We start from the raw sequence: 19,164 nt of genomic DNA on the forward strand, positions 1-19,164 counted from the left end.
AAAGGATCTTAAATGTCATTCACAAAACCTGTGGTTGTTGGACAGTCATTGTATTAGTAATCTATTGCTGCATAACAAATTACCCCCAAACCAGCAGCTCAAAACCACAGATATTTATTATTTCATAGCTTCTCAGGTTCAGGAATTCAGGAATGGCTTAGTTAAAGGGTTCTGGTTCAGCATCTCTGACAAAGTTGCTGTCAAGATGTTGGTTGGGGCTGCAGTCATCCAAAGGCTTGTCCAGGTCTGGAGAGTACACTTCCAAGATGGCTCATTCCTGTGGCTGTTCACAGGAGCCTCAGTTCCTTGCTGACTTTTAGCAGGAAGCCTTTGTTCATCACCATGTGGGCTTCTCCCTAGAGCTGCTTGATTGTCCTTACAACATGGGAAATAGCTTCCCCTAGAGTAAGTGTTCTAAGAGAGAGAACTAGGAGGAGGCCATAAACATTTTAAGACCTAGTCTGTGAAGACACACACTGTTAGTTATGTCATATTCCATGTATTAGAAGCAAGTCACAATATCCAGCCCATTCTTAAGGTGGGGGGAATTAGTTTCCACCTTTTGAAGGAGGAGAGTATCACAGAATTTGTGGACATCATTAAAAATGACTGCAGTTACATTATCCATCAAGAGTTGACAGGGTAGTAGGATAGTCAGGATGGAAATAATGCTACAGTAAAGGTTGATCCAGTAAGGGCTGAACTTTTGGGGTCTTGGATAAATATAATGGATCTAGGTCAGCATAAGCAATTGTATATCCCCAACGCATAGCACCATGTAAATACTACAGTACATGGTAGACACTAAGAATGCTGAATGAATAAAGGAAGGAAAGTTGAATTGATTGAATAGGTAGATAATGGGTGGATGAACAAATCCCAACTTTTAGGGTCCCAAACCATAATGAAAATAATCCTTCAAATACAGTGATTCAGTGTCCAGTCTGCTTGCATTTGGTTCTAAGTTGCTTCTTTAACAATAAGACAGCTCATTTCAAAACAGTTCATACAACCCAAACATCATGGAAAGCCAGATTGAAACCCTGATGTATTTGTTGTTCAGGTCTGTAATCAGCGAATAGAAGCTACAGTCAAGAGCGGGTCAATAGCCCTACATGCTGTAGATATTATTAAGGAGACAACCATTGCTTTCAAGCCACAGAAAATGTGCTCACCCTCCTGGCTCAGCAAATTCAGATGGGAGGAAAGGTGACTGTTACTCTTCTATCCTTCTTTTTTTCACCAGCCTGAATCTCTAGCTATTTTTAAAAAGTTGCTTCCCATCTAGCAAGAGGCAGTTAACGACAGAGCAGCAAATTTCTCACCCATCAATCTAAGCTAGCAGGTCTATACCAGCACAGCACTTTTGAACATGCCGTTGGAGAAATAAAATGGAATGTCAGGTTGGTCATCTTTGACAGGCTTTCTTGAATCACTTGGCTAATTTTCTGAAGAGTGAAAAACGAGCCTCAGGGTGACAACATCCCATTGCTCAGGCAAGGAGTTTTGAGGAATCCACTGAGCTCCCCTTTAAGATGTTGGTTTTGGGCGTCCAATCTTGTGACTTGCCTCAAGGTTTCTGTTTTGAAGACACTGGATTGGGCATGCTGTTATAGCAGAATGTTCCTTTCAATCTAGAAAACTTAGTCTACAGTTAAATAAAGACAACTTTTAGCAATTTATTTTTTTTCAGCAGACATTTCTTGAGCTCTTATTAGACACTTACTGGTATGCTAAGCCCTGGGGATACAGGGTGAACAAGAGAGAAGTGGTCCCTGCCTCCATGGCTGTTGAAGTCCAACTTTTTTATTCCTGACTGAAAACTCGGTGTCGAACTCAAGTAAAGCATGACCCTTTGACCTCTACTGAGCCTTGCCTAGAACTGGAAGGTGACTTGATTGATTGTGATAGACCTTTTGGAAAGAAAACAGAGGGGCCTATTGTCTAACACATCTCACTCTTTTTGCGGCTGTTTTCAAACTCATAAACAAGCCCTATGAAACTGTGACTGTGTGTGCCTCTTTAAGTGAGCATGGCTCTACCACAAGCCCTGGTGACTTCAGCAAGGCAGGACCATCTCTCTGGGGGTGCCCTTCCCTGCTCAGTCAGGTGGCCACCACGGGCAATGCTGTGAAGTGTGCACGTCCATAAGATTAGTAACAATTTTTCATGCTGCAGGTGGCAGAAGCCCAAAGGCACTGCTGTCCTCAGGAGCAGTCGTAGACTAGGAAGCTCAAATAATGGCAGCAGGACCTGCTTCTCAGCTTTGCTTCGATTGGATGTGAGTTGTCTCACAGCACCCCTCAGTCTTATTCTCTTCATGGTAATAAGATATCTGCTGCAGCCTTGGAAGCCTCAGATTCTCACACCCTGGTCCAGAGGAAGAGTAAAAGGTTTTCTTTCCTAAGGCCTCAGCAAGCAGCTCCTGCTCTGATTGGGCCATTTTTGAACCAGTCACAGTGGCCCAGGTGAGCGGGATATTCTAATTGGCTTAGACCATGAGAGCCCTTCACTGGAGCTGGAACAGGGATGAATCCCACCGACGTTGCCCACTGGTGTTAAGGGAGAGGTGATTTAAAGGAAATTCGGGCACTATTAGGAAAAGGAGGGGGTATGTTTAGTGTTCTCAGCCTTCCTTTCTTTTCTTTTTTAAAATAGACTTAATTTTTTAGAACAGTTTTAGATTTACAGAAATATTGGTAAGATAATACAGAGGGTTCCCACATACTCCATACCCACTTTCCCCTATTATTAACACCTTACAGTATATGGTACATTTGTCATATTGATGAACTAATGTTGATAAATTATTATTAAGTAAGGTCCATATTTTATTCAGATTCTCTTATTTTTACCTAATATCCTTCTTCTCTTCCTGGATCCCATTAAGGGTACTATATTATAATTAGTTTTCATTTCTTCTTAGGCTCCTCTTGGTTGTGGCAGTTTCTCAGACCTTCCTTGATATCCCCCTCCTTCACCTTGTGGTTTAAAATCACATGTTACCTATATTGAATCAGTGTGTCCAGCTCATAGTAGGAGTTGAAGAAATTACTTGTTGGATAGTTGAATTAATAAAAGCTGACTTTTATAGTCTCAGTTCATTTAATGGTTTTAGGAATTTTCCCTCTAGGAAGATTTATATTTTTAAACTGGAATTTGATTTAAGCCAGAGAGGATGATGCTCTAAGATGAAATTACAGGTTCAGTTGGGGAAGGTGGTGGTAATGGGATTGGGGAGAAGGAATTTGGCCATTGGGGACTTCATAGCACATCTGAATTCATGCAATAGAGGCAGGCTTATGTCAGGTCCTGTGTCATTAATAGAACTTAGATATAATGGAGGATAGGATTCAGAAGATAGCAACTGTGGTGGGGATGTTTAGGAGGGAAAATTACTAGTTGAGGAAATAACTACTACAGCTAACCTTCTTCTTTTTGTCAAAGGAAATTTGGAAAGGGAAGCTGGGGCTACAGTAGAAGATAGGATTTTTATTTTATTATATATTTTATACTTTCATAGCCCCTGAGGGTGGGGAGAAGAAGGGTTGAGCTATATATATATATACATATATATATATACATATATATATATATATATATATATATTTAAGCCTACTTTAGCTATCTGTAATTAACAAATCAATGTTTAGCCCTTCACAGTTTGCTAACAGCCAGCTGTAACATTTAGCCCTGGACCATCTAAGATGAGGATTATTCTAGCAAATTCTGGCTCTTTCATTGTTTTATACTGCACATAGCTTCATCCTCCGGCACTAGAGGGCTCTAGTGACAGGCAGTTCCTGAAACTGACAGAGACAGTAAGTGAAGTTCTAGAAACTAATTGTGTGATATTTGCTGCCCTAGGGCAGTCAGCAGTTAGTCCTGGCCAAGGGTAGGATTTTTCTGAGTCCTCTTTCAAGGAGACTCAGGTTGAAAAAAATAGGAGACTGGGTCAATGGCTTCCTCCTTCCACAAAAAGGCATGTAATCCTGTGGGGTTCTGTCTCGGACTCAGACCAACCTTGAGCACACCTGTAAAGCAGGCAAGCCTTGTGTTCCATGTCCCAGTTGTTCTTTTCCCATCTCTCCTCTCATTGCTGATTCTGATTCCCCCCTTTTTAAGCTGCAGGGCTGTTGTGCTAAGGTCTTCCTGCTCCCTTGTTTACCTTTCACAGCCCACTCTTGGGAAAGGGCCTAACAAATCCATTTGTATCAGGATATGAATATCTGAAAATGTTTAACCTTTGTCAAGGAATGGACCTTTAATTGTAAAATTTCAGGCACTAGACAGCTGTGACTAGGGCATGTAGGGTAGATCCAGTTTTAGGTAGAATCCTCCCATGACAGTGCTCCTGAAACGTGGCTGTAAGTACGTGGCACCCACTCGTGTATGACCGCAGTTGGGCCCTGGAGTCAGGATTAGCACCTGCTCAGCTGTAATGAATTGGAGAAAGCCTCTCGTTTCCCAAGCCAGGTTCTTCTGGGTTTGATACAGGAGCCTTGCGTTTCTCTTGGCATGTTATTCTCTTGGCATGTTATTCTCTTGGCATGTTATTCTCTAAGTTAACAACCACTGGTTGGCAGCTTTGCATTTTATGTGCATGTGTTCAATCCAATAAACATTTCCTGAGCACCTACTTCTGCCAGGTAATGTGTGAAGCTCTGAGCTAGGTAAGTTAGCACTGCATTCCCAGGCTGGAAGCCTCATCTGAGAGCCCTACAAAAGGACCAGCCATTCTGCCAGGAGGCCCGTTAGGGAGTGCATTCTTCTCTGGTGACAGATGACCAGTGAAGGACAGAGTAAGGCTTTGGAGCAGAGGGGTGAGTCCTGTTGGAAAGGACTGCTTCAGAAGCAACTGGAAGTTCAGCAGTTCCTTGTTGGATTTGACAAGAAAAGATGGAGGAAAGGAAAGTCATTCCCAATGGTAAGACTACTCATGAGGTATATGGTCTGGTTAGGCTGTAGCCTGAGGAGCACAGAGGAGAAAGGAAGAGAGGTTATTGGAGGCATTGTCTTGGGGCCAGTAGAAAGGATCCAGCACTGAACTCAGCACTGTTTACCTGCAGTGTGACCTTGGACATTTTGCTTAAATCTTCTGTGCCTCATTTTCTCATCAATAACATGGGGATAACAGTAGTAGCTACCTTGTAGGCTTGATGTCAGCATTACAAGAGATATTCGGGATATATGCTTGGAAAAGTTCGTGACACATAGCAATGGCTCAAGAAGTATTTTTGTACATACAGTTAGGGTACCACTAGATATCGTACCAAATAAAGCTCCAAATTTCAGTGCTTAACACAATAGAGGCCTATTTTTCATTCATAAAACAGTACTATGGTGATATTCCTGTTCTCAGGAGTTCTTCAATTCTGTGACTTCACCATCCCTTAGCATGTCAGAGCCCTTGGCATTTAGTCAGCAGATGGATGTGGAAAAACACAACTCCTCTTAACCTTAACCCAGGCCTGAAAGTGACACATACCACATGGTGAGAGCAGGTCCCATGGCCCTACATGGCCGTCAGCTGCTTCCCAGAACAGCTCTATACTCAGGAGGGGGAGTATGGATTTCGGTGTAGAGTTAGCTGCCCCTGCCTCTGTTAGTTAGGAGGATGGAGAGGAAGAGCAGGAGGAGGAGGCTGGGGACTGATCATAAGCATCTTGGTTCCAGATTGGGAAACTAGATTTTGCCCGAGGATGTAATGGTTGTTGTGAGGGGAGCAGCAGTGCTACCCCGTCTCCCCCCAATAAGGCACTGTCTGAAATTCATTGCTCAGTCTCTCTTGTTCCCCAGGCTGGGAGTCTGACACTTCCTCAGACCCAGGGAGCAAGTGGTCATGTTGTTTTCCCTGTCATCGCTGAAATGAAGTGGCAAGTGGGATTTCTAGCTTATATAAGGCTTTTGAGTTGGTTGATTAGAGTGAGTTCATGCAGAGGGTTAGCCAGATAGCCCTCCAAGTTGAAAAATAATAACACTGTAGCTTTATCTCTGCTTTTATCTGAAGAGCCACAAAGCACTTTGCAAAGCCTGACAGCATCCCCCTGAGGTGACTAACATTATAGCTATTTTAACAGGGAGATTTTATCTCTGTTACAGGTTAGTATAAAGCGTTCTGAAAACACTCTGGCCAAGGTTAAGAATTCTGCTCAGGAAACAGAGGCATTTGGACACAAGCTCTGTTTTCAGTTCTCCCCATTGGGGCCTATATAGAGGTCTATATTTTATCATTATGATGACCTTCTTGTCAGTATCTCTGGTACATTTCTCTGTACAGGAGACCAGTGGGGCCATTGAAGCCATTTCAGACGTTTTTGCAGAAAATAATTTCCCTTAGGAAGCTGACATTTTCTCCCCAGAGTAATGACATTGTCCTGTTAAATCCAGAGGGCGAGAGTAAAATCTTCCCTCTTAACTAAGCTCACACGTGAATTTATGCTGAAGGCATTAGAGGGAGTTTGCTTTCCAAGATATCTTGGTAGATGATCTTGTCTTAAAAATCAGAATTTTGGCTCCTTTAAGCATGCTCTCCCTGGCATCTCTCATTTTTACTTTTATTAATAATAATTACATGCTTTGGAGACAAACAAATTTCCTTTACAATCCATGCATTGCCACTGTCATCCAGAGTGAATTTAGGGTGGAGGGAAGTTTCCTTTTTACCCATTAAGTACAAAACCTTTATTCTGGTGTCGTAGATTCACTCCTTCAGAATCTGAGGTGGATGTTTGTGTCAAGATACTTATGGGAGAGTACTCTTATTAACCACCTATATGAGGGAGCAAAGGAAGTAGGACTGGCCAGAGGCAGGAGTTGAACTGTGAAGCAGTTGTAACAGAGGCCCCAGCTGGGAACCCTAGAACTAGAATGGCCTACCAGAGTTGTCCAGAGTTGAGGTAAGTGGGCCTGGCCTTCATATCCCTGCATTACCAGCCATTGGATATGTACCACCTGTGGGAGGTGGTGCAACCCCTTTGAGCCAGGAAGCCTTCTTCAGCCAAAAGCAATTCCTGGGAGGGATGCTGCTGTGTGCCACCAGTGGCCAACACGCCTGGCATCTGGGGGAATGGGTGTCTTAGTCCTGAAGAGCAACCTGGACCGTGCACCCCAGCATCTACTATAGTTCACCACTTGCGTGCTCAGATCCACTGTCTTCAAATATTAAGTTCATCCCATTTGGGAATAGGTCATCAAGAATTCTGGTTAGCCTCTTTCCAGGGGAAGCTTACAAGAGGAAGGTTAGAAGATGAATCTCAGCCCCTTCACTGCTGCTGGTCTCAGGGCCACGTTGATACTCATCATTTCTTTCCTCAACTACCCACCCTTAGCCCTCAGCACTTTTGCAGGTCAAAGTGGCTTATTTTGTGAGGCAATCCAGACTCTCATCCCTGAGGGGTCTGAATTCCTGATTACCATGTTCTTCTTGGTCTGTGACTGCTACATTTGACCTTCAAAATTGGGCAGGAGATTACCAAGAGACACCCCAGTAGACACCTGGTCAGAGGGAAATACTCCCTCTCTGCTGGCCAGGACCTGTGGACTTGATGAGCCTGGAGTTGTGAAGATGGGAGACATGGTCTCCCCAAGTACGCCACTGGGACTCCTACTTCCACCCCTTGGTTCCAGAGCCATGTATTCTATTCATGGCAGACAGTACTTGAAAAGTGTCATCTCCAAACTGATACCTCAGTACTTCTTCCAAAGATCAGCTGAGTACAGCAGCTTATGGCTTCTGCAGTAACTGATAAGAACACTGGATTCCATGCTCATATGCCCACTGCTGTACCTTCTTTGCTCCAAAGTGGATTCTTTGGTTCAAGGAACTTGGTTCAAGTTCCTTGATACTATATGTGATTCCATACTGGTAGGCCAAACATTCTGTAGGCCTTTGGGTAGTAGGGCAGGCTGAGACCCTATGGGTAGAGAAAGCAAATCTATACCTAGAATATGTGTCAATTCCAGTCAAGATCAATCACTATCACTTTTAAATAGAAGGGGTTCAATCTAATCAACTTGCCTCTAAGTAGATGTTGGTCTTCTCAAGGGATGGTGCCACGTGGAGGATCACTGGTTTTTTTTACTGGCAGATAGGACATTTGACAGCAGTGGAAGCTAGATAAGACTTGGTGCAAGGAGCCCCATGCTGTTGGGCCCTTGTGTACCCTCCATCCATATCCCCATGGCCTTCTTTGTTCATCTGGCCATTGGCCAAAACTGGTAGGGCCCAGTGACAGAGGCTGGCTGTCATCATGTGCTTCAGTCATTCTGTCTACTTAGTGGCCAAGGGGTATCAGTGTCCAGAGTCCTCAAAATGTCTCAATATTTCTCTTTCTTCAGTGTATGGGTACCTGAATAAATGGTCATAAATCCCTTTTGGGAAGGACTGAGTTAATATTACTATATACACTTGCTGTGGTATTCAATTATTATCAATTACTGATTATTTTCCCAGGATTTATCAAACATCTGATATATTGCATCTGCCAGTACACTCCCTTCCTCTGGTATCCTTTTCCAGTTCACCGTTGGTTAAAATTTTAACAATTGAACTGCTAAAGTGTGCCAGGGACTATCCATTCTTCCCGTCCTAGTAGTGATGGAATCGTCATTGCGGCTGGCTAGCAGATAACCTCTCTCCAGAATCCCGTCTTATAGCCTCCTTGGTTGGGTCACTCCTGCACCAATAAATGCTCAATAATGACAATAAGGATAATAATAGCAAACCTTTATTAAGTGCTTACTCTGTGCCAGGCGCTGTTCTAAGTTCCTTTCACATATTAATACATTTTCCCCACAAACAACCCTCTGTGATAGACAGTGATATCCTAAGGCATAGAAAGGTAAGTAACTTTCTCAGATTCACATAGCTAAGTAAGTGGCAGAGCTGTGATTTGAACCCAGGCCTAATTTCAGAGCCCATGCTCATAATCAGTACATTATTCTACTCTAATTGCTAGTAGCTATTATTTTTATTATATCTTCTAACAAGTCCTTGACCTACAGTAATGTTATAAGAAAGGGCTTTGTTGGAATTTACACTTAGAGCTACATTTTGATGGATGGAGCCCATTTTAAAATGAGAAATCCTTTCCTTAGGAATATGGTTCTCAAAATTGTCTGTATATTAGGATCACCTGGGTAGCTTTTAAAACTCTTAACACTCAGGCCACATGCCAAAACAATTCAGTCAGCATCTCTGGGGGTGAGATCAGACATCAGTACTTTTTGGAAGCTCTGCAGGTGGTTATAATATACAGCCGCATTTTAGAACTGCTGCCCTAGGGCTCCATCTGCGTCTCTGCCTCCTAGCTGGGCTCTGCTCTTGGCTTTCTTCCCTCTGCAGTGTCTTCTCCAGGGAGCACATTCATTGTCCACGACTGTGATGGCTCATGTCTCTTTCTAAGGTCCTAGACTCACTCCTGCACTACACTTATGAAGTGGGCACAATTATTAATTCCCATTTTTCAGAGGAAATCAAGGCTCTGAGAAGTTAAGTAACTTACTCACCCAATGTCACATAGCTAGGAAGTCACAGCGCTAGGATGCAAACCGAGGCATTCTGGTTCTAGAGTCCGTGTGATTTGCTTTTATATTATGTCACTACTTCCTAGACATCTTCATCCATTTCTTGATTCTTATGTGCCACAGTAAACCTTTTAACTTCCCCCACCTCCAGCCTTCTCCCATGCCCCACCTTCAGCAAAAGAAAAGAAATGTTTTCTGTTCTCCTGAATTCTCTGTCTTCATTAAAGTCACCTAAAACTGGATTCATCTTTGATGCCTCCATTTCTTTTGGCACTTGTGTATAAGTGACCTATTAGAATGTTAGGTAGAAATTGGAAAATGAGCAGTAGAGTCTGACTGAAGTGGGGAGTATGTGAGTGGAAAGTCCAGTAAGATCTGTGAAGTTGGTGAAGGGTAGGTTAATATTAGAATCCAATCAGTTGTTAGCTCCTGTTGATTCTGCCTCCTTAAAATCTCCCACGTCTGGCATTTCTCCATTGCCGCTACCATCGCCCTGATTCAAACCACCATTCCCTCCCTCTCTTCCAAACTCTTGCCCTTGTTTTCTGTTTTCTCCCACCTCCAATCCACCTTAGATCCAGATAAAGCCTGGCTGAAACACAGGTCTGATCATGGCATCTGAGCCTGCCTTGGATCAGCTGGTGAGAAGTACAGTCTCAAACTGTGAGAATGATTTTCCTAGAATATTAGAAAATTTAGAAAATCATGTCACTTGATCCAACCGATTTTCTCCTGCAGGAATAGGAACTATGCAAGTAGCAATCCTATTTGTACCTTATAGGCCATAGGATCCAGAATGTGAGGCGCAAACCCAGTTGCCTACAGGGGCCAGGCAGGGAATATAGGCAGGTACCGGGGGTAAGGGAGCCGGGGAGCTGAAGCAAACTGGAGCATTTCTCCCTGTGCAAAGAGTAGTCGCTGTCCACTGAGCACACTGTTACCTTGTGGTACTGTGGCCCCTATGTGGCCGGCTCTTCCCATTTTTCTCCAGAAGCCAGAACTTCCAGTTTAATATTATATCTCCTGGCTTTTAAATGTTAGAAACCAAATCAAAATTTTTACTAGCATAGTACTTACAAACAAATCATGCCCATGGGCTGATGTGTTCTGCGGCCTCCAGTTTGCAACCACTGGTCTAGGGAAGGTTGTTTTCTGCTCTATGTACTCTGACTCCCTGGTTGAATTGTAAATACCACAAGGCCTTGAATTAAAAAGTAGGTCCTTTCTCTTTCTGACTTACTTCACTCTGTATGACAGACTCTAGGTCTATCCACCTCATTACAAATAGCTCAATTTCGTTTCTTTTTATGGCTGAGTAATATTCCACTGTATATATGTGCCACATCTTCTTTATCCATTCATCCGATGATGGACACTTAGGTTGTTTCCATCTCTGGGCTATTGTAAATAGAGCTGCAGTGAACATTTTGTTACATGACTCTTTTTGAATTATGGTTTTCTCAGGGTATATGCCCAGTAGTGGGATTGCTGGGTCATATGGTAGTTCTATTTGTAGTTTTTTAAGGAACCTCCTTACTGTTCTCCGTAGTGGCTGTACCAATTCACATTCCCACCAGCAGTGCAAGAGTGTTCCCTTTTTTCCACACCCTCTCCAGCATTTATTGTTTCTAGATATTTTGATGATGGCCATTCTGACTGGTGTGAGATGATATCTCATTGTAGTTTTGATTTGCATTTCTCTAATGATTAATGATGTTGAGCATTGAGGATATGGGGAGGGGGAAGGGTGAGCTGTGACAAAGCGAGAGAGAGACATGGACATATATACACTACAAACGTAAGGTAGATAGCTAGTGGGAAGCAGCCGCATAGCACAGGGAGATCAGCTCGGTGCTTTGTGACCGCCTGAAGGGGTGGGATAGGGAGGGTGGGAGGGAGGGAGACACAAGACGGAAGAGATATGGGAACATATGTATATGTATAACTGATTAACTTTGTTATAAAGCAGAAACTAACACCACATATAATTCACTTTGTTATAAAGCAGAAACTAACACCACATATAATTGTAAAGCAATTATATCCCAATAAAGATGTTAAAAAAAAAAAGTAGGTCCTGTAAATCCTAATGAAAAGTGCTCTCCAGCAATCTCTGAAATGAGCTTTATCCTATTAAACAGAATGTGTGGCAGAAATGGAGACATTTCCTCAATGGTTATAGGGTAACTAGATGGACTGTGAAACTTGTAATCAAGTAGAAAAGCACGTGTACTTCACTGCACCAAACAAGTTCTCACAGAGGCAAGTTTCTCTGATTCTAAACAACAACTGGAAAAGGGAAAGGAGAAAATAATGGGACCTAACGTTACTGAGTATCTAGTATATACAAAGCATGCTGTTAGATATAATAAATATGGTATTAACTCTTCCTACAACCTAGAAATGGAGCTGGGTGAGCAGTTACTTCCCCTGGGCACATTCTCCATAAAAGTAATAGGATGACATGATATTAAAAGAATGATGAGAAGCTATTAGCTTTGCCATTGATATATGAGCGGTTAGACCATGAGATGTATCGGAAAGGTAATCTTGGGTGAAGTTTTCTTTTTTTCTTGGGAAAAAAATGAGAGTTCAAAGAAATGAAGTAACTCATCAGAGATGAAATAGGTAGTGAAGGTATAAACCAGGATTCAAACACAGTTCTATTTTAATGATAAAATCTGTGTCCTTTCCATTGCACTCCACTCCACCATTTAATGAAAGGAGTTGAAAGTTGGGTGATGCTGTTCTGAAATCAGTGATCTGAATAATATTTAAAATGGAAAATCATGGAATCTTAGAGGCGTAACTCCAAGATACTATCTACTACCTTCTAAAACAGAGCAAATGGGGCAGTCACCCCAGAACTCTCACTTTGGTAAACCAACTAAAATGTATACTTTTTGGAAACAGAAGCAGAAGTAGACCACACTCTAGCCTCCCTTGCAGATTGACCAATGATTTTGACTAATGGAATTTGAGCTGAAGAAAAGTGTACCATTTCTGGGCCCCAAAACTTAAAAGATGTGTCTGTGGTCCTTACATGTTCTTTTCCCCTTTATGTGAGCTAGATGTAAATGATGGCAACTAGGACATGGGAACTGATGGCCGAGCCACAGGGTGCAAAGGACCCAGGGCACTGAATTACCTCATGAAAGAAAGCCACTCACCAACCTGGCACACTCACATTGGCCTATATAAGACATAAACTTCAGTTGTGCAGGAGACCCTTTGAGATCAATTGGTTACAACAAGTGATCTTACTCTAGTATAGAAATGAGTACCATGAAGTGAGTATTGCCACATGCAAACCTAAAATATGTGGTTCTAAATTTGCAGTCAGGGAGCAAGGAAATAGACATTTCAGCCTGGAAAGCTGGAAACTTCAGTGGCAGGACATTTGGTTGGTTTTTCTTGCTTCATTAGACAAGATATTAGAGCAAAAATTGGCTAGTTTGAGATTTAAAATGGGAAGTAATATAGAGAATCCAGAAATTTGGGGCTTCACTGGGCTTGAAAAGCCAACTGCTTCTGAATCTAAACAATAAAGATAGACTCAAAAAAGCATTGAAAAATAATAGCTCACACAGTTTTTGCAGTTATTCAGAGGGAGTCCCAACTTATGATCTTCCCTTCTTCTGGATGTCTGCCCCCATTTCTCTGGCACAGAGGGAGGATTAGATCCTTTAATAAATATTCATTTAGAATAGTCCAAGAAATGTGGAATTCCCATCATTGTTTCTGGACTTAGATGCCTAAGTTACTTTCCATTGTTGTGGTAGATTTAACTGTTGTGCATTCAGGCAGCGTGGTAGGCAGAATCATGGCCCTTACTGTTTCCGCATCTTAATCCCTGGAACCTGTGAATATGTTACCTTACATGGCAAAAGGGACCTTGCCCATGTGAAGTGAAGGACCTTGAGATCTGGAGGTTATCTAGGTGGGCTTTAACAATAATAACAAGGATGCTTAAAAGAGTCATAGAAGATGCTGTGACCAAAGCAAAGAGAGTCAGAGAAAGATTTGAAAAGATGCTACAGAGTTGGCTTTGATGTTGGAAGCCAGCATTGATGGAGGAAGGGGCCATGAGCCGAGGAATGCAAGCAGCCTCTACAAGCTGGAAAAGGCAAGGAAACTGATTCCTAGTATCTCTGGAAGGAACGCAGCTCTGCAACACCTTGACTTTAGCCTGGTGAGACCCATTTCATACTTACGATCTCCAGAACTGAAACTAATAAATGTGTGCTGGTTTAAGCCACTATGTTTGGGGCTATTTGTTATGGCAGCAATAAGAACAGATAGTTAAGTTGAAGATCATAGGTGTGGCAAGAAGAGAGCTTTTCACTGTCTTGATTAAATAGGCTCTGAGGGCATGAGCTGAACATTTACTAGGAGCTGAAGGGAGGGACCAAGACATTTAGGAGAGGGCACAGCAGTCCTGGACCCTTCATGCTCGGTCACAATGCTCTACAATTAGAGTATAAATCTCTTCCAGACAGAGACGAAGATCCTCAAAGCAGTCCAATTACAATGGAGAGAAAAGTTCAAAACCCAGAAGGGCAGCATTGTGTAGTGGCTAAGAGCACATAGCCTTCAGATTTTCTGGGTTCAAGCTACTTTCTAAGCTGTGTCACTGTGAGGATGCTTAACCTCTCCATGCCTCAGTTTTCCATCTGAAAAAAGAAGAATAACTGTAGTATCTTTGTAAAACGATTGTGAGAGATAAATCACTTACATGTAAAGCACTTAGAACAGTATCCGGCTCATGGTAAGGAGTGTAAGGGGGTGCTACTACTTGCTGCCTAGAGGGTGAATGAATAGCAGTGAGACTCATAGCTGGTTATTGGCACAGCCAGGGCTGGTATCCAGATGTCTTGTCTACTGGTTCAGGGATTTTTTTTTTTACCAGTAGACGGAGTGACCCCGTGAATAGCTGGGGGAGGAGAAGCAGTTAGTCACCTAGCAGTATGATGGGGCTGTGGCATCGGGGAGGAAGTGGAATGATCTGGGTTAGCCTGCTCCCTGGGTTTCTTCATGAATCAGTCAGGGTTCTTTGGTTGCAAACACAGAAACTGCTTGGGCTGATTTAAGTGAAAGGGAGCTGATTGGCAGGATTGGTGGTGGTAGGGGGGACTCTCACAATTGATGGGAAGGCTGAAGACCAGGGAAGCAAGAGCCCCCGCCATGGCCCTCCAGCAGGAAGGGCCAGGTTGGGGTGTGACCCCTAAATGAATCTGATTCTTTTGTCCTGGTCCCTTGCTGAAGATTCAGTGTCTTGGAAGAGAACATCTGGGACGAAGTGAGAGAGTGGCATGGACATATATACACTGCCAACTGTAAAACAGAAAGCTAGTGGGAAGCGACCACATAGCACGGGGAGATCAGCTTGGTGCTTTGTGACCGCCTAGAGGGGTGGGATAGGGAGGGTGGGAGGGAGGGAGATGCAAGAGGGAGGAGATATGGGGATATATGTTTATGTATAGCTGATTCACTTTGTTATACAGTAGAAACTAACACACCCTTGTAAAGCAACTATACTCCAGTAAAGATGTTAAAAATAAATAAATAAAAATAAAAGCAAAACTGTTGACAGTGTTCTCCATGAATGAGTGAGTCAATTATGGTCTAGGTTAGAAAGCAGAATCCCTCTGATCCCTGCCGTCATGGGGCTTACGGTTTAGTTGATTCACTTGGTGAGTCTGTTTTTCCAATGCATAGAATGTGAGATCATGAAATACACTACACTGGAAGCTGGGAGATGTGGGTTCTTTCCCAGTCCTCTGTAATTAGTGTGACCTCGGGCAAGTCACTTCACTTCCAAGATCCTATTGACTCATAGGTTCCCTGAAAAAGTATGTAAATTTTGTGTGTAAGTTCATGTTCATATTTTCCAGAGGACAGTGTCCATAGCTTCATTAGCCTCTTGAAGATTCATTTGCAACTTGAAAGACTCTTCAAGATCCTAGTGGTTAAAAGTTTTTCTCATCTATAAACCCCAATTCTCTTCTGGAATGTTCCAAGACAAGAACAGTTTTCAGTCTGAGAGCTGAAAGGGAAGGTGAAATCATTTGATAGATCAACATCCTTTGCCAAACATGAAAACTAAGAGCCAGGTGGTTTATGAAAACAGAAGCAAATCAAAATATGAAGACGTGATTTAACAGCAGGTTCCTCAGTTTCTGTTCCCTGAGGGAGTTTCATACTCTTGTCTTTGTTTTTCAGATGCCTTCTGGGGATCCCCTCAGAATCTTTCTGGAAGGGTCAGACTTGGTTCTCTCCTGAAGCAGATAAGGATAAAGAGGTGGCCGTTCCTGAATGGCTCCTCTGGACGCCCTTGGCCTTCCCTGATAGGAACCCCAACTGCCAAAACAGAGGGAGGCCCTATGGCGGCAAGCTAACTGAATCGTAAACGCCAGCCACGTGCTTGTTCTGGGGCTGTGTAAGCGGCAGTGGAGCACAATGGTGCAGATTGCCGCATGTGCCGTTTGGAAAAGGAGGGAGCTGCCTCGCTCAGCTTTCTTTTTAGCTCGGTGATTACAGCTGAGCCCACAGACAAGTAACTCAGATTCTTTTTGATAAGGTACTATGGGCTTTTAATTGACTCTTACATTTCTGACTGCTTTTTGACCTACATGTGATAGCTGTTAGAGGATCAGCATTCTAGGAAATGTGTCATTAACTAAATCCCTTTCTGCTGCCTGTTTATTCTTACCCAGAAATTAAATAACCTCTGATATCCTGTGAAGACTTTTCCTCCTTTGTTCAAGATGTGAACTCCCAACACCACTGAGTTAAAGAGGAGACTCTGCTCCCTTTTCAGTGGTCATCTAACATAGGACTGTGTACTGAAGGGACTGGTTTGAGCAGGTCAACCACAGTTGTGGAGGGTGTGGTCTGTGGAGTGACTCTGCCCACTTTAGCGACAAGGAACCTGCAGCTCTGTGAAGTAAGGCCACTTGTCAAGTTCACAGTGGTGAGAAGAGATGGACGTCCTGGGTCTTGGGTTTTCTGGTGTAGTGTGTGTTCCTTTTGTCACAGCATGGCCCCAGGTATCGCTCTCAGCCCCACCCGTTTGCCCAGCAGTCTGCCCCATCACCACCCTTTCCTCCTGAGAGGTTGGAAATGTGGATCTCTAGAAGTGACGTACACATCGGACCCTGACGGTTGCATCATGGTCTCTACAAGGCCACTGTTAAGTGCAAGTTGTAGCTGAAGACAGAAAGACAGTGTATGAGGGGCTGCTGGATTCTTGTGAGTGTGTACACGAGAGCGGGGCGGTGAGGAAGGCAGGCCGAATCCTGTTTGAGAGAGAGGCATCTCTGAGCATCGGAGGGCAGGCCATCAAAATATCTCCAGGTGGGCATAAGAGGGTGGTATTCCAGGCAAGTGAGAGCTCAGTCCCCGGATGGGAGAGGATTCAGTCCTTGCATGTGTGTTAGGGGCAGTTTTCCATGGGTGTAAGAGGGCTGTGTCCCCACGTGTGAAAGGGCTTTGTCCTCGTGAGGTAGGAGGACAAAGGGTCCCCAGGAGAGAGAGGATTGAATTCTTGTGTGTGTAGCAGGGTTGGTTTCTGCAGCTGTCAGAGGGTCATGGCTCTGTGTGAGAGAGAGAACCAGGCCCCATTGGGCATGAGATGGCGGAGACCCCATTATGAAAGACTGGGCCCCGTTTATGAGGGAGTGCTATGGTTATCTACTGTTGCATACCAAACTTCTTAAAACTTAATATCATAAAACTATGACCCTTTTATTATCTCTCCAGCTCCGTGAGTCAGAAATCTGCACAGGACAGAGCTGCATGGCTCCTCTCTGCACAGCCCCCCTCACCCCCCCATGACTGTGGCCTCAGCTGGGATGGATCAGATAACTGTAGATGGCGAGAATGGCTCGCCTGGGGCCCTCTCAATTCTGGCTCTTCTTGCTCCTTTAGATCGCATTTGCTGAGGCTGGAATGTGCACAAGGGCTTCCTCACTCTCAGGTTTGGCCCCTTGCTCAGATAGCTGGAACAGTTGAAGCTGGTCAGTCATCTTTTCTAGTGGCTAGATTGAGCTTCTTACGGGGCTGCTGGCTTCCCACAGAGCCAGTGCTCCAAGAGACAGGAGATGGAAGCTGTGTTTCTCATACAGAAAATGGCTCAGTGTCACTTCTGTCGTATTCTGTTGGCCATAGCAGTCATAGCGCCTGCTCAGATTCAAGGGGAGGGAACAACCCATCTTTCAATGGGAGGAATGTCAGAAAATGTGTGGCCATCTTCACTCTGCGGTAATGATGCATGAATCTCTCTGTGCCTAACAGGGCTGGGTCCTCAGGTATTTGAGAAGACAGGATCTGTGTGTGTGGAGAGGAAGGGATCCCTGTTGGGTAGACTCTAGAGAGAGGTGACCATTGTGGGTATGTGCTGGCAGTAGGAGTATCTGATGGAACAGGGAGGTTTCTGAGTGGGACTGAATGAATGCTGTGCTTCTGCACTCGGTACATTGCTGGCTGCACCTGTCACCTCTGGTATCACTGGGTGGCAAACGGATGCTCTGAAGGGTGCTAAGCCAGGCAGGTCCTGCTGTGGATCTCAGACTGAGAATTGCCAAGTGGCAGATCTTCCCTAGCTTCCACTCCGGGCCAACTCCCCTGGCCTCACACGTTTGTTTCCAGGTTGACAAGTAGCAGACATTTCTGCACCATGCATTGTGTCTCTGTGAGGAGTTTGGCCAACTGTAAAGTTAGAGGAAACAGTCCTCAAGGCTGCCCTCACCTCTGACACCAACTACAAGTTCAAGGGGCTCCCCAGACCACCCTCAGCTTCGATACTTTGCTAGAAGGACTCACAGAACTCACTGAAAGCTCTTATACTCATGGTTTTGGTTTATTACAGGGAAAACATACAGGTTAAAAGCAGCCAAGGGATGAAGCGCATAGGGCAGAGACAAGGAAGTGCCGACTGCGGAGCTTCCACAGTTCTCTCCTTGTGGAGTCAGGCCATGGCGCGTCCCTGGCACCAATGTGTGACAATACACAAAGTACTGCCAACCAGGAAATTTCGTCCAAGCCATTACGGTCAGAGTTTTTATTGGAGCTCCATTACATGGGTATGATTGATTAATTTCCCATGTGGTTGATCTCAGTTTCCAGGCCGACTAATGCTGTGTGACTCCAAGCCTCCACCCTCAATCACACTGATGGTCTTTTCAAAGTGGCCAGCCCTTAGCCTTATTCATATTGTGAATAATTTGGCCAGCTCATGGACCACAACTGAACAAAGATTATCTCACAGGAGCCGAGGGCACAGGCCAGACCTCTCTTTCAGTAAGGTTAAATTCTTCACTACACGATCTCATGCAGAGAAGGCAGCTAGCAGTGTGGATAGGTTTCCCTCATGTGAACAGTCCCAGTGGCATCCAGGAATTAGGTTGACGTGGTTCTTTCCAGTATATGAATTCAGGCAATTTAATAGTTCTGCTTCCAAATTGTAAAACGTTTCAGCTTTTCTTTTTCTTTTTCTTCCCGCTGTGTTCTCTGTAGCCCCCCACCCCCAGAACCCTGGGTACCACCTTCCCTTTGTTAGAAGCATTAAGAAAATAAATGGGATGGGCAGTGCCTCAGCTTCTCTCTGTCACAGATTTCCCTTGTTTCCTTTATCTT

General features: G+C 44.0%; 1 protein-coding gene and 1 long non-coding RNA gene across 2 annotated transcripts in view; both read left to right on the plus strand.

The window, feature by feature from the left end:
- Positions 1-15,935, plus strand: part of LOC307186290 — a 153,490-nt gene extending 137,555 nt beyond the window's left edge. The window contains exon 3 of the long non-coding RNA XR_013828312.1: positions 15,751-15,935. This is a non-coding gene — a long non-coding RNA (uncharacterized lncRNA). The remainder of the gene's footprint in view (positions 1-15,750) is intronic.
- The window catches only part of IQCJ (IQ motif containing J), a gene marked incomplete at its 5' end in the record, with an annotated part of 440,976 nt that overhangs the window by 357,177 nt on the left and 64,635 nt on the right, over positions 1-19,164 (plus strand). The window lies entirely within an intron of this gene.

This window comes from Stenella coeruleoalba (genome assembly GCF_951394435.1).
Source record: "Stenella coeruleoalba genome assembly, chromosome: 5".
Lineage (NCBI taxonomy): Eukaryota > Metazoa > Chordata > Mammalia > Artiodactyla > Delphinidae > Stenella > Stenella coeruleoalba.